The following is a 15,950-nucleotide window of genomic DNA, read 5'->3' as shown; positions in this document are numbered from 1 at the left end:
TTAAAAAACTTGCCCCTTGAGTTGGAGGGACATGCCTCCAAGTATGGATTGCCCCTTGAGTTGGAGGGCACCATCCCTTGTCTACCCCCACCTCCAACATTATCTTAGACCAATGCATGTTTGAAATATCCAAGATAGCTTGAGCTGGATCAGAATTTAGGCAAATGGCTGGCATTGATAAGCTCCCCAAAGCCCAGATTCCTACAATTAGTGTCGCTTCTAGTATTTTTCTACTCCTTAGTGAAACCCGCCCCCCAGCCCCAACCACGTGAACTAACATATTTACAAAAGCACAAACAAGCCGTGGTGTCTGTCAACAACATGTCTGTGTAACAATTGCTCTAGTTGCCAGGACCACAACAGATTTTGCACTGGGGGCACCTTTCCTTATCCTCTCAATCAAAACTTGACTGTATCAGGCAATAGACAGGTTAAAATGCTTCATGGGAGGCACTGGCATAAGACAAGCAAATCAAGAGAAAACAGAATACCAAGAAATTTAGATAATATCTGTGTCTCACATGGACTTTGAGAACTCGATTTTATTTAGGGGAAAAAAAAAAGTGCTCATTATATGCCAGACACTGTTCTAAGTACTTAATAAATAATAACATTTATTAAGAAAAAGCCCGTGCATCACTACTATCCTTATTTTACAAATGAGGCAGCAAGAATTAAGAAGGTTGCCCAGAATAACAGAGCAACTAAATGACACAGCCAGGATTTGCACTTAGGGAAAATGGCTTCAAGTCTGAGCTTTGACAACTACAAAACACTGCTTCTCAGGAGACTATTCAGTTCCACACAGACTTAGTGGCACAGCTCTTGCACCTAGCTACAGAGATGCTACTCCACTGGGGCTGAGTGTCATCCTACAAGCTCGAGGTATTCTCAGGATATCAGGTCACCAGGTAAAACATGAGGCACACCCCCATCCACCCCCTCTACACAACATGAAAACCACACACAGACTGCATGTAATATCATATTCTCTTCTCTCCTCATGATCTTTCTCCACAAACTTCTTTTAAGAAAACCACATGCTGAAAGAAAAAAGCTTTCCAAGTCCCAAATCAGCCAGCTAATATTTAAGGAAGCTGTCATAGTAGGGACTTTATTACTACTTGGAGCATACTGAAATATTATGCATTGTGATCAGTCTTGTGGGGTTTTGAAAGAAAAATAGAAGAAATAGCCATCTGGTTCCTACTGAAATTGACTACTTGTTGCTACCTGTCCAGTCGTTTGGTCCCTTCTTATAGATTTAAACTGACTTGCCACACCCTTAAGAACAGATTTTCTTAGGCCATTTGAAAAACAGATAAAAAGTGTAGATCCTGTCTCCAGAAAGATACACAGATGGACCTAGAGAGCAAAAGTTGTCTGCAGCATTTGCAGACACTAATTCCACCCCTCGCCATGCTCAGTAATGAAATCCTTGAGGGTTAGGAACCCACAGTTAAACATTTTCATTCCAGAGGGATTAACAAATGTCCCTTTAATTTGTAATTGCAATTTGAAGACCATTCTTCCTTTGATTACCTAGACTTCTTTTGTAAAGAGGTCATTGATCACTGGTGATTTTGGTGATAAATTTCAATACACATGTTTTTGTACTTTCTCAGGAAAGTTACTTTAAATTAATCTTTCTTTCCATATATATACATACACACACACACACACACACACATATATGTATGTATATACCAAGCAAAGTTCTAAGTACATTGTCACTTATATTTCCTATAACTGCAATAGCTATGACAATGCTTTGGTAATGTAAAGAAAATGTAGTAGTATATAGAGGATCTATGTATTAATACATATTTGTTGACAGACTGAGTAAATATATTAATGCACATTTCAGAATTTGTAACATTTTTTCTTAGTAATACCATAATAATTTAAATAAATTTCAAGCAATAATTTTTTTGCAATTAGTAATGGGGATACACATGTGACAACTACATAATCAAACCTATGGTTATTGCACAAGATAAACTAAGTCAAATAGAATTCAAGAAAAGAAATACAATCTGATTAAAGCAGAGGTTATTCTCCTGGTCATACCCTGCAAAGTATTCTCACTATTTTCTTGGTGAGGAGTTGGAGAGATTATACCAAATCACCTGAATTTATAGTTGATATAAGTAACTTTTGCTTTAGTTAATTGCAACCATTTCTCAATCTAAACACAGGTATATTTGTTCATAACTAATCCCTTGATTATGTTCACTAAATCTCAAGTTAAGAAACTCCTCCATAAAAAAAAAAAAATAAAACCAGGGGCCGGCCCGGTGGCTCAGGCGATTAGAGCTCCGTGCTTCTAACTCCGAAGGCTGCCAGTTCCATTTCCACATGGGCCAGTGGGCTCTCAACCACAAGGTTGCCAGTTCAACTCCTCAAGTCCCACAAGGGATGATGGGCAGCGCCCCCTGCAACTAAGATTGAACAGGCACCTTGAGCTGAGCTGCCGCTGAACTCCTGGATGACTCAGTTGGTTGGATGCATCCTTTCAACCACAAGGTTGCCGGTTCAACTCCTGCAAGGGATGGTGGGCTGTGCCCCCTCCAACTGGAAAACGGCAACTGGACCTGGAGTTGAGCTGCGCCCTCTACAACTAAGACTGAAAGGATGAAAGGACAACAACTTGACTTGGAAAAAAAAAAGGCCTGGAAGTACACACTGTTCCCCAATAAAGTCCTGTTCCCCTTCCCTCCCCCGCAAAAAAAAATCTTAAAAAAAAAATTGCACTTGTTTAATCCTTCATTTGGGGATCTGCCTCCAACAAAATTAAAAAAAAAAAAAAAAGAAAAAGAAAAAGAAAAAGAAAGAAAACCAAGCAATTAAAAAATGGGCAGAGAATCTGAGGAAACATTTTTCCAAAGAAGACATACAGATGGCCAACAGGTACATGAAAAGGTACGCAACATCACTAATCATCAGGGAAATACAAATCAGAAACAATCACAAATACAAATCACAATGAGATGTCACCTCACACCTGTTAAAATGTCTATCATCAGAAAGACAAAAAACAACGTGTTGGTGACGATGTGGAGAAAAGGGAAACTTTGTGCACTTTTGTGGTCATGTAAATTTGTGCAACCACAATGAAAGACAGTTCAGATGTTCCACAAAAATTTTAAAAAATAACTGTCATATAATCTATCAATTCTACTTCTGGGTGTTTATCTGAATAAAATGAAAACACTAACTCAAAAAGATATAGGCACCCCCTTGTTCATTGCAGCATTATTTACCATAGTGAAGATATGAAAGCAACCAAAGAGCCTACCGATGAATAAATGGATAAAGAAAAATGTGAGATAGATGTATCATGAAATATTATTCAGCCATTAAAAAGAAATAAATCTTGCCATTTGCAACAACATGGATGAAATTTAAGGGCATATGCTAAGTAAAATAAGTGAATGAAAGAAAGACAAATAATATGTGATCTCACTTATATGTGGTATCCCACAAAACACAGAGCTCATAGGTACAGAAAACAGATGCTTGTTGCCACAGACCGGCTGGGGGTGGGAGTGGGGGGGGCGCCTGCAAAACAGGTGCAGGGGATTTAAAAGTACAAATTTCCAGCTATAAAATAAATAAGACATGGGGATGTTAAAAGAAAAGAAACTGCTCTGTGTTTCATTTTTAAATGGATATTGGAATGGGACAGATTATTCTTAATTATTGCATTGAGTTTCTGGGCCTGGAATAAATAGAGGACAGTACTCATTCCAAGGTGCTGTCATAGGTATGAGTATTTCAGCATATCTGTGCCATGTAGCACAAGACCTAGAAGATACATAGAATGTCCCCATGTCTAGAAGAGGCCATCAAATAGCTTCACATCGTTCTAATCATCATAAAGATATACACATCTGCTAACCTGCTTTATTTCTTCTTCTCACATCAGAAGCTCTTTGGAGACATATTTTGCTTAGGCAATTATCTTTTCCTTGCACATCTATCAATTCTTTTTTTTTAAATATTCAATCTTTATTTTAATTTTGCCAAGGAGAAAATTGTACTACAAATGCTAAAGTAAAAGTGCAAATTAGCATAGAATCTTAGGTCCGAAAGCTGAAAAGATTTTTGACTCACTCCTAGAAGAAACCAAACTACTGAAAAGGGCGGGATTAGGGGAAGAAGGATTAATGTAAAATTAAAAATAGAAAACCTTAGACTCACACTTTATTTCTTAAAACTCAAAAGCTCAGAAAGGCCTTGCATTCAGAATAGAAATCAGTTCTGAAAGTGCTGATCAATTTGATGGCCGGGTGAGGGTAAAAACTCTATCAATTCTTTTTATTTGGAGTTTAAAGCCTAAATACAAGATAAATCTGATTAAGTATCTCCAGGTAGCTCTATTAAATCATCATGAAAAATATGAGTGTCGAGCTGAGGCCTTTCTGCCTTCAGCACTAAATTCTCACTCTAACTAAATTCTCCTACTATGACAATGACATTTGTCCAGTTGCTCCACCTGCCCTGCCTCTGCTCCTCTGACTACTTTTTTGTCTTCTAAAAAGCTGAATCCATGATGCAAGTATAGCTATCTCTCTAGCTGCTGAGAAGAGACTATTGCAATTCCAAAACCCCACCATCATGTTGAGCTAAGAAAGAGAAGGCAGACAGCCATCCGTATTACAGAAATAAAACTGACGTCTGAGATCAATAGAAATTATAATTAAGCCGTGGGTATTTATCCCTCTTAGAGCTTTCCATTTCTCAAATATTTAAATGATGACTTAGCAATTCGACTTTCACTTCATCAGCGTCTCTGCGGAAATTGGAAATTACAGTATGTGATACAATTAAAATGTATATCCACAACCACTCAGAATAATCATGGCTAATTAGAAATTATGAATCATTAAAATGACATGGTTTTCTGTCAGTATGTGTGCACAGCATGTTCATGTCTTCTAACTTACCAATCCAATCTCAGGAAATCTAAGGAGGTACATTTGTTTCCATATTTCTATTAAGCCCCTCCATTAAGTAAATTACCATTAGAGCCAAAGTTTAAAGGTTATCTGGGCTAGCAAACTACTCAACATAGCTAATACATATAATTAGCTGTGGTGAGATTCCACATTAAACTTTTCCACTGCTATTTAGTGAATTTTCAAAAACAAATCAGTTATGCAGGCTTATCAAGATTGCTGAACTGCTCCTGGTGGAATTCAGAATGTCTTTATTTATTTTATTATAGTCCTAATTTCTATTTTTTCTTGTAGCCATCATTAATTTGAAGGCTGACTGAAAAATTATCCAAATACTTTAAGTCAGTATTTCTGAAACATTTGCGGGGGAGGCGGGGGATGGTCTATGGGGAAAGTGGAGGAAGTATAAAAAAGGAAAAGAAGAAAAAAGAACACCGAATAGAATTGAATTACAACTATGATTTTTTTAAAATTTTTTTTTTTATATTCAGAAACATTGCTTTTGGCTGTTTTACAAAGAGTTCAGCATAAACTTAAAGGAAAAAAATAACTACTGTAAAAAATGTTTTTGTTCAAATAGACTAGATTTAAGCAATATTTTCAAAGAATTTCAGCGGTCTAGTTTTATATTAAATTTTCCATATGTGAGAGAGATTTGGGTAAGGAATTCCAGGAAAGATAATCACAGAATAGGTCTTCTTTCCAATTGCCAACAGATTCCACATGTCCTGCTGCCTCTGTCAAGCCAGATAGAGGCAGAGACCACGCTGGGGCAGCTCCTTTTTAAGATCTTAGCAAAGGGAAAACTTATATGAAGGAAAATGATGAACCTAGATCTGTTCTTTCAGAAGAAACTGCTGACAGTTCTAAATTCATAATCCAAAGAAAAGCTTCAGACACCTCCCTCCTTGAAAGGCTGGTAAACATGCTCTAAAGTAGAAGCAGATATGATTCCAGAAATCTCCAACTTTGGTAGAAAAAACGTGTTGTAAAACTACAAAGTTTTAAGAAACTAGTGAGTAGTGAGACGTGATTGAGTGCAGGAAATGACTGGTGGTAATTTGCACTTGGATTTGTATGTTTCTAATTATTATTGTATCTACAGTCAAAAATCCGCTGCTAACGCATGAAATATCCTTTACCTGAAGCAAGAATTATGCTGCCATCGCTGACATGCTGGTTTTTAAGCTGTCGTCTCTCAGCTTCAAATCCATCCTTCTAGCCTCTTGTGACACTGAGGCTAGGATGTCATAAATTTCATTTCTGCTCTGCCAGCTGGAAACTTGCTGGGCTCTGCCAGTAGGGGTCTCTAGAAAGAGACTGGAAGGCTGGAGGAGGAAGAAAGGACTCACCACTTGTTTTGCATTCTTTTTCTTTCATTGTTACTTCAGCAAATCTTCTTCACCCTCAGAGTGGCATCTAGCACCTTTCTCGACTTTATATTTCTACATCCCAAGAATAAGCCACATCATGACCCCAATAGACACCAGCACTAGGGGGCAAACACTCCCTGCACAGAGATCTGGTTCCCCGCAATGCAGCGCCCCCTCTAATCTTATAGTTTCTAATAATCACAATCCCTTTTTTGGGGGGGTCCTCCAGACATAGAGATGCTAGCTGTTTCTTGCAGTTACCACCTCTGATACACCTCAGTGCTGCATTTGTCTGTTCAGTGTTCTAATACCTGTTTGACTAATTCTTCCCCCCTCCCCCACTTCTTAAAACCATTTATTTCCTTAACAAATAAAACCAAAACCCATGTGACTGGCATTCACCGTCATTTCCCAGGATGCCTTTCCAACTTCGTCTCCTCTTTCTAAAAGTTATTTTCCTTCTTCTTCTTTTTTATTTAATTTTACTAAATATATTGGGGTGACATTGATTAATAAAATTATATAAGTTTCAAGTGTACAATTCTATAATACATATTTTGTGTATTCCATTGTGTGTTCACCACCCAGAGTTAAATATCTTTTTATTACCATATGTTTGACCCCCTTTACCATTTTCAACCTCCCCTCAACCCCCCTTTCCCTCTGGTAACCACCATACTATTGTCTATGAGTTTTTGTTGCTTGTCTCTTGTTTTTTTGTTGCTTTGTTTCATATCCCACATATGAGTGAAATCCTATGGTTCTCAACTTTTTCCATCTGAATTATTTAACTTAGCATGATATTCTTAAGATCCATCCATGTTGTTGCACATGCAGTATTTCATCCTTTCTTATGGGCAAATAGTATTCCATTATGTATATATATCATATCTTCTTTATCCTATCACCCATAGAAGGACACTTTGATTGTTTCCAAGTCTTGTCCACCATGAATAGTGCTGCAATGAACATAGGGGTACATATATCTTTATGCATAAATGTTAAATGTTTTTAATTTTTTTGTATAGATACCCAAAAAAGTGATTGCTGGGTTGTACGGTAATTCTATTCTTAATTTTTTGAATATCTTCCATACTGTTTTTCATAGTGGCTGTACCAGTTTACATCCCACAAGCGGTCTATGAGCGTTCCCTTTACTCCACAACCTTCCAACATTTGTTATTCTTTATCTTGTTGGTAATAGCCATTCTAACAGGTGTGAGGTGGTATCTCATTGTGGTTTTTATTTGCGTTTCCCTAATAGCTGGTGAAGTTGAGCATCTTTTCACATATCTGTTGATTATTTGTAACTAATTCCTTACATTATATTCTCTCTGTTAAATTAAGTGGTATCATTTTCAGACTGGACCCTGACTAACAAGGTAAGTGAACAACTATTTTAATATTGATGTATGTAGGCTTGCTCTGCAATGCATGATCCTGGCTTGGTGTTCACCATAGTGGACATAAACTCTTTGTCCAGCATCGTTTTCTTTGAAGACCACCTCATCCTCAATGCTTTGGTCCTGGAAAGGGCGGTGGTGCTGTCAAAAATGTTATCTCATCCTCATGACAAGGGTAGACTTAGGACCCAGGTTGACCAATCAGATCTCCCCAATATTCTCATACAGAAATTGGTTTAAGGATAGGCATGAGATGAAGCTGAGCCAATCAGTCTCCAGTGGGATTTTCTATTAGAATTGGTGATGTTATGTTATGTTATGTTATGTTATGTTATGTTATGTTATGTTATGTTATGTTATGTTATGTTATGTGAGCAATAGAAGTTATAGAAACTAGTTTTCAATTTACCCTCTTGGACGGAATTTTCATATATAGTAGAAAAAAAATAGAGGAGCAAAACAGAGAAAGAGAGGGACAGAAACAGAAAGAGACAAAGCATACATTTCATTTGAACCATTAGATCCAGTCATTAGTCCACTGGGCCTCCTCAGGCATTTCTATAACTTGAAACAAAAGTTGTCTAACTAATGTCTACCAGTAAGAGTCACATGAAGGACTAAAGAAATATTAGTACTGGACAAACAAGAAAAATATGTTTACTACAATGGCCAGCAAATATACACTTCAGGTTTATAGAGCCTGTAACCAAGCTACATTCACTTTTGTTATTTAAAAGGCAAACAAACTACACTAGTGTTTAGGAGGCTGGTGTAGACCTTTCTGTTCACAATTGAAATAATCAGAAAACAGTCTCTGTTGGTTGTTTTCCATGTTTCAGAAGTACATTATTAATTAATATATGCCAAACTAATTGTAATTCAAAGTTCAATCTTGTTAAAAGACACATCTAAGATTAATGAATCCTTAGTTTTACATGCTTCATGTGACCCACTGCAAACCATTAGAGAATCACATCTTTTCATGTGCAAGTGTCAGAAGAGGTAACAAACAAGTTAGAACAGTTAAACCAAATTTTAAAAGCCCAAGCTTCAGAAGACCCCTGATACTTGAATTTTATTATACACTCTTGTCAAGTAAATCATTATTTCCTGTACAACATTCATCTTAAAAGCTGATGGTCTGTTTCTTTTCATTTGATCTAGAGCCAAAAAAAGACGAAGAGAAGTTGAGAATGACTTGTTACTTCTCTCCTAGGATAGTGATTTCTTTTGCTGGTCTCAGAAAGGAACCTGTTCCAGCCATGGGAGAGGCTTCTTATTTTGCAGAGTATACAGTCTGAAGATTTCTATGCCATCTCAAGAGAAAGACTCCAAGAAGTTGGATTTCAATTCAGACTGCTCTTTTCACCCCTGGAAGCAAACTACCCACAAAGTGATTTTCCATCTTACTCTGACAGTGTCTGACAGCATCTGACAGTTGCCCCTTAGAGATCTTCAACTTAAAAGTAAGGAGGGATTTTGAAGTCCAATACACAAAAGTGATGACACATTTCTCAAGGTTAGAAATGTGAGAATCAGAATTCCATTTTTGGATAAACTTTTTAGCCCCCCCGCCATCTCCCCTCCCCACACATATATTGGCTCTCTCGACACTTTTTCTGTTTGATCATCCACTAAATACTGGTCCTGCAATTTTTTTTTAATGTTTAACTTAAACACTATTACACATCTACTTGCATTCATAAAACTGTGGCATAATCAGAAAGACTTGAAAGATGCAATTCTGTGCTTGTGTCTTCCATCCCTCCTGCCTATACTTTCACTCCTTAATCCTCTCCCTCAGTTCCCACAAACCGTAAACATAACTAAGGTGACTGCACTGAGCTAGCGTGACAGAATCTTATACTTTCAGTTTCTGCCATGGTCATAAAGAAAGGGATTTCTCTCTAATCTTGAAGGCATTCATGCCAATTTTCTGTTCTCTAACTGGGCCATGAATATATTAAGTTACCCATACCAGCTCTTTGATTTTAGTTCTCATTCTTTTTATATTTTTTTCTATCATTGCAGGAGAGAGCTGTGTCATAGCTTAAACTTATCCTAACATAATGACTAAAAGCATTTCCTTATGATTTTACAATTAAGTGTGTTCTTAAATACTTTGTTTTTTAATTGAAAAGTGTTAAGAGCCCCAAGGAGACAAAGACTTAACCATCTATATGTAAAGAATCAATTAAATAGGCCCTATATTATAGTTATACAAAGTTTTCAAGCATTTAAAGATATATGTGAGTCTCCTTTTTTATGCATTAGGATATTTTGCTATTGTCATTGGATAGATGCAACCATAATCAATTAAATAAAATTAAATAGTTCATGCAAAGTGTTAATTGGCACTTTGTACATGGTGTCTGTAATGCCAATTACTAGTATTGCTATTATTAATAAGTCTTTAGGCCATCTTTGAAATGCTTAAAAATACAAAAACCTTTTCCATCAAAAACTTGCTTTTTTTCTTTTCATAATGAAAATTTTATATATGAACTATAGTTGCACTTTCCCATAATACCTTCATAAAGTTAGCATTAAATGAGTCTTAGCATTATACCAGAGCTATTAATTCCATATAAAATACAGGACACATATCTCAAATAATCCTTCAAGTTTTATAGAACTGATTTTCCATTTAAAAAAAAACGAAAAAAAAAGTATCTTCCAAGCATTCTGCATTATTTTACCCTTTAAATTATCTCTTATTTCTGATCAAGATGGATGACTAGGTAGATGTTGTGCTTATCTCTTGTTGTGACCACATCAAAATTACAAATAAACTACCATCACTGAGAATCACCTCAAGTTGAGTTGAACTGAAGCCCTACAACTAAGGAAATACAGAAGAAGCCACCGCGAGACTGGTAAGAGGGACAGAGATGTGAAATGGACTGGCCCCTCACGTGTGTGTGACCATTAAAAATGAGGAGGGATATCTCGGCTGTGGAGGTTCACCCACCAAAGAAACAAGGGGTCCCAGCTCCACACCAGGCTCCACAACTCAGGGTTTCAGTGCTGAGGAGAGAAGTCCCCATAACTTCGGGCTGTGAAACCAGTGGAAATTGTGGCTTAGTGAGACAGAGGACGACTGCAGTCTCAGGTGCTACTCTTATAGTGCCTGAGCATGGACTTACTTGCTCATGGACTAACTTGATCTGAGCTCCACTGTTAGGGTAGAGCTCAAATGGTGCCAAGTAGCTTCAGGGAGAAACTAAATTGTCTGGCTTCAGGACAAGGGCTGTAGAGGCAGCTTTCTCCCAGATGGAGGAGCTGGTGGAAGGCATTGTCTTTTTGTTGAGCCCTCCCCATTTCTGGGTAGAGATGCCATATCTGAGTTGCCATCAACCTGGCTAACACCATTTATCCTCCCTGCCCTGGTGATTCTGAGACTCTATCCCACCCAACTGTGGGCACACCCAAGCTGCTTCCATTAGTTTTTTCATACAGATGACCTACCTTGGCTCATGCTGCAGACTTTCCTAAAATCTCTCAAAAGTACACAAACTCAAACAAACAACATCTGGCTTCAGCATGTCCCATACCTCTGACTAAGCAGCCCTAACCCAGTTTCCTATCTCTTTTTTGAAGTTCTCTCTGAAATCTTGAGCATCTTTATAACCAGTGTTTTGAACTCTGCATCTGGTATATTGCTTGTCTCCATTTTGTTTAGTTCTTTTACTGGAGCTTTGTTTTGTTCTTTAATGTGGGATATGTTTCTTTGTCTCCTCATTTTGGTTGCCTTCCTGTTTTTCCCTACGTGTTAGGTAGGGTTGCTATGTCTTCCATTCTTAGTAGATAGCACTAGTGACAGCTGGCCTTCATTTGTGACTTGGCCTCTGAAGGCACCTCCAAGCACATAAAGGGTGGTGGCCATCCATGGATTTCTTTGTGGCTCATGCCAGGTGGCCTTGGTTAAGGCACAGGCTGTGGCTGAACTTGGCCTTCAATAGGTCCCTCCCCAGGAGACCCTGGGGCTGGCACACCTAGTGGCCTGCTTTAAACTGAGCCAGAGAATTGAAGGATAACACATACAACAGGCAGACTAGGCAAGCACCAGGGCTCTGCTAAAGCAAATCCTGCTCTGTAGGGTCAGCCCCTGCACCACAGGTCCTCCAGTCTAGTCAGGGCCAGCCCTCATAAACAATAAACCTGAAGGTCAATCCCTCCCATTGACATACTACAGCAACTAAGGCCCAACTACAACAGGTGTGCACACACAACCCACACAAGGGACACACCTGGAGCACCCGGAGCAGGTGACCAGTGAGACTGTACCACAGGGCCCCACAGGACACCTACTACATAAGGCCATTGTACTCATGTAGTTTACTTAGTAGTAATAGTGCTCAGCATCACCTCTGTGACTGATAAACTAGAAACATATTTAATATGTAAAATTGTATTGAATATTCTTTTTACTTGTATATTATCTCATTTTAAGATATACCGATTGATAAAGGGAATTTGTATATATCAAAAATTGATTGTTATATTGATTTTGACAATAAACAGTGACCTAACTTATATGTAATGAGATAGTTACATAAATTTTGATAAAGAATAGGAAGTAAATTCAGTGATAGAGACAGTATAATAATCTATTTTATAAGGAAATTGATACTTTTATTATAATGCAATTGTATTGCAAATATGATGGTAAGAACATAAGTGGGTGCTGAATATTTTCTTATCAGACATGAGAATTATGTCCCTGACAGCTAAAAGAAAGGTTTGTGGAAATAAGCTATATTAAAGATGAAAATCATTTTTAGAAATTATATTCACTTTTTTACTCTGCGATCAGTAAGACATACTGAGTTTCAAATATATAACAATATTTAAGAATGCCACACTTTATAAGATTTTTAGTTAATTTACACCATTGTATTTCATTTGACAATAGAACAAAAAAACATCTTGTATAATAAGTACAATTTATTTCCCTTAAGATTTTTCTCAGAAAATACGAATGTCCTACTAAAACCTTGTATTTCCCCTTTTTAAGCTATTTTATATTGATGGACTTATTTAAACTACATTTAATATCATATTATTTGCAAGAATTTCTGTTGTTTTCACACTGCATTTTGGTCACATTATATTACCACATTCATAAAGTATATGAATGAGCACTTTTCCCAATGTATTACCCAAAATATGGATGATACGTTTGTTTCTTTTTCTTTTATGTACTATGTAGTGTGTATTTTATTCTGGGATAGCTGTTTCAACACATTAAAATTGAATTCAGCTAAACATTATATTTTTAAAAGTAATCCATAAAAGAAAAAAAAAATCCATTTATATGGAATACATAATTCAATACTTGGAAATCACACAAAGCTTTGGATGCATATAAGCAGATGTCTTTGCTTTTTCATTTATTCAAAGCTGTAGAGATCAATAGTGAACAGTCCTATTCATCTAATTAATGGAATATTTTCTAATTCAAAATTATAATAAATTCTGGGGCTTCTGATATTCTTTAATTAAATAACGATTTCACATTTTCCATAAGAAGGAGGAACTTTAGGATGATTGTATTTACTGTTAGCATTTGGATTATTTTTTCATCAAATTTATGAAAACAATCAACACATTTTAGTGGAAAACCACTTATATCTGTGGTTGCATCTTGGGTTTACTGTGGGGATACTAAAAAATATGACTCTAATAACTACAAAAACACTGACCTAACAGAAATATTTTAAAATCTAATAAAGTTCATTTTGAATCACTGCTGTAAATCACAATTTTTTTCTAAAGGGCAAACCAATCTAATTCCAGAAGGAATAAAGACACTGGATATGAAAGCTATAGTCAGTTGCCCAGCAGTGATGGAACTTGAAAATATTAATTTAAATAAACTAAAAGAATTACTCAAAAAATGATGTAATGTTAATACCTTTTCATGAGTCTCCAATTAGTACAGAAGGGCAGTAGATAATAGTTTAAGGTCAAAAGGAATTAGAATTGGAGGTCTACATCTATTTCTACACTGTGGAGAACTTACAGCAAATACTTTTTTCTTGGAATAAAGGAAGGTAAGAATAAAATGAATAAGAAATAGTACCACAAATATTTCTGTCTATGGCATAGTGTCAGCAACATTATCATAAATGGAAATATTTTAATAAAACTATGTAAAGGCTCTGTAGATAGTGTATAAAATTGTCTTTACTGAACATTTCTTGTTAAAGAAATAAATCAGAAAGTTAAAAGTTACAAATTATTTAATCTTAATTATTATGGCAATAAACAAAAACTGGTCTAGGGAAACAATTCCTTTCCAACTCAGGATGGCCAACATTTTCAATAAATATCTCAATAAAAATAATAGAAGATGCACATAAATGTATTAATCTTATCTCATTTTAGAAATTAAGTATTTGTGTGTGTGTGTGTGTGTGTGTGTGTGTGTGTGTGTAATCCTTGGGCATAGTTTTAAATGTTAAATGGTTATCCTTCATGAATTCTTTTACAGAGGAAAATATTTTTATACTTTAGATGTTTTGCTGATATTTATATAAACATTGATAACTAACATGTTCTCATTGTTTTTTTCTTATTTTTAACCCTAATTTATTGACTTTCTAGTACAGAGGATGAGTATTTAGCTCTCATTCGTGTTCCATATCTTAGGCATAAATACACATGTACAAATGTGCAGATACACATAAGCAAATAAAATCCTGAGTCCTATACCCTACCAAATGTATTATATCATTATTCTTTTTGAATGATAATTGAGATGTTTGTATTTCATCTTTGTTAATGTTATTTACAGATAACTAATATAGTGTAAAATAATATTTCCTTTATTTTATAATTTTTTGTTGGAGTTGATAACTGCATTAGTTTTCATTTACTTAGTCTTCTATTCATCTTTAAAATATTTGTCAGAAGTTTAAACTCCTCTAACTCCCCAAAGAATCCATTTACCTTGTAGTGTGTGTGTGTAGCTATCATTTCTTGAATCCTCCATTCTTCTTCTCTAATTTGAATTGGTTGATTTGATTTTGAGCTTGATTTTGATTTTGAGTGGTTTGCTGATATTTTCTTCCTCTAATTTCCTGGGAATTCCCTTCATCCCTCTCTTGGATTGGACTATCCGTTTTTTGGCTCTCATGCCTTTCTCTTTCTTAGGAGAAAATCTAATAGGAGTATGTTAGAAAAACAAATAAATCATTAACCCAAATTCTGCATAATATTTAGTCTTGAGGCTAGTAAAAGGGGACACCATGATGGAAGGATACACAGTGACAGTTTAATATACTGGCAATGTTCTCTTTCCTAATTTGAGGATTAGTGAACTATGGATTATTAAGCCATACACATACATGTATATATTATAATTTATGTCTTTAATGTATAATAGTCTTCACAATTTTTAAGCAGAATTTATCAAGTATTTAGGTCAGACTATGTCAGAGAACCTGAAATATAAGGATTTGGGTAACCTGTAATATGTGCACTTTTTTCAGAAATGGAGAGGTGCAATAGCTTCTCAAACCCCAATTTGATATCTGGAGTTCATATCTTTTTAAAATTGACCCAGACTAATTTAGGGAGATAATGTTAAATTGAAAAAAAAAATCTTAACACAAAGTCATTTCCAAAATAAATAAATAATTATTCAATACTTTTAAAATTAATGTATAGAATGATTTAAAAAAAAAGTATGAGTATCAAGATTTAAAAAAGTGTTTCATCTTTGAGTTATAGAAATTTAGACATTTATAGTATTTTTAAAGTTATGTTAATTAGTTTGGGGATATAAATAAGATGCAAAAGAAACTAAGGTAATACTGTTTGGAATATGTAAACCACTTAGAACATAACGATTCAAAAGAAAACGAATACCAACCCATATTAATGTAGTATAATGAAAAGTAATCAAATAGCATGAAGATGCAATTGGAATAAACCTTCATGATTTTAACAAAAATATAACTTTACAACTAATAAAGGGTTAAATATGAAGTATTGTCAGTCTCTTTATCCAACATCACAAATAATGGTAATTTCTTTAAAAAGTGTTCATTTATAACATCTTTAAGAAACATTGTTTCTAAAATCTCATTTTTTAAGAGAACATAAAGATAATTACTGTGTTGTATATAATTGAGATAAAATTGGCCTATACAAAATATTATATAAATATAGTTAGAAGAAAAATAACAATATATCTTGAAATTCTA

The sequence above is a fragment of the Rhinolophus sinicus genome, linkage group LG01 (assembly GCF_036562045.2).
Source record: "Rhinolophus sinicus isolate RSC01 linkage group LG01, ASM3656204v1, whole genome shotgun sequence".
Lineage (NCBI taxonomy): Eukaryota > Metazoa > Chordata > Mammalia > Chiroptera > Rhinolophidae > Rhinolophus > Rhinolophus sinicus.
This window is presented reverse-complemented; position numbering follows the sequence as displayed.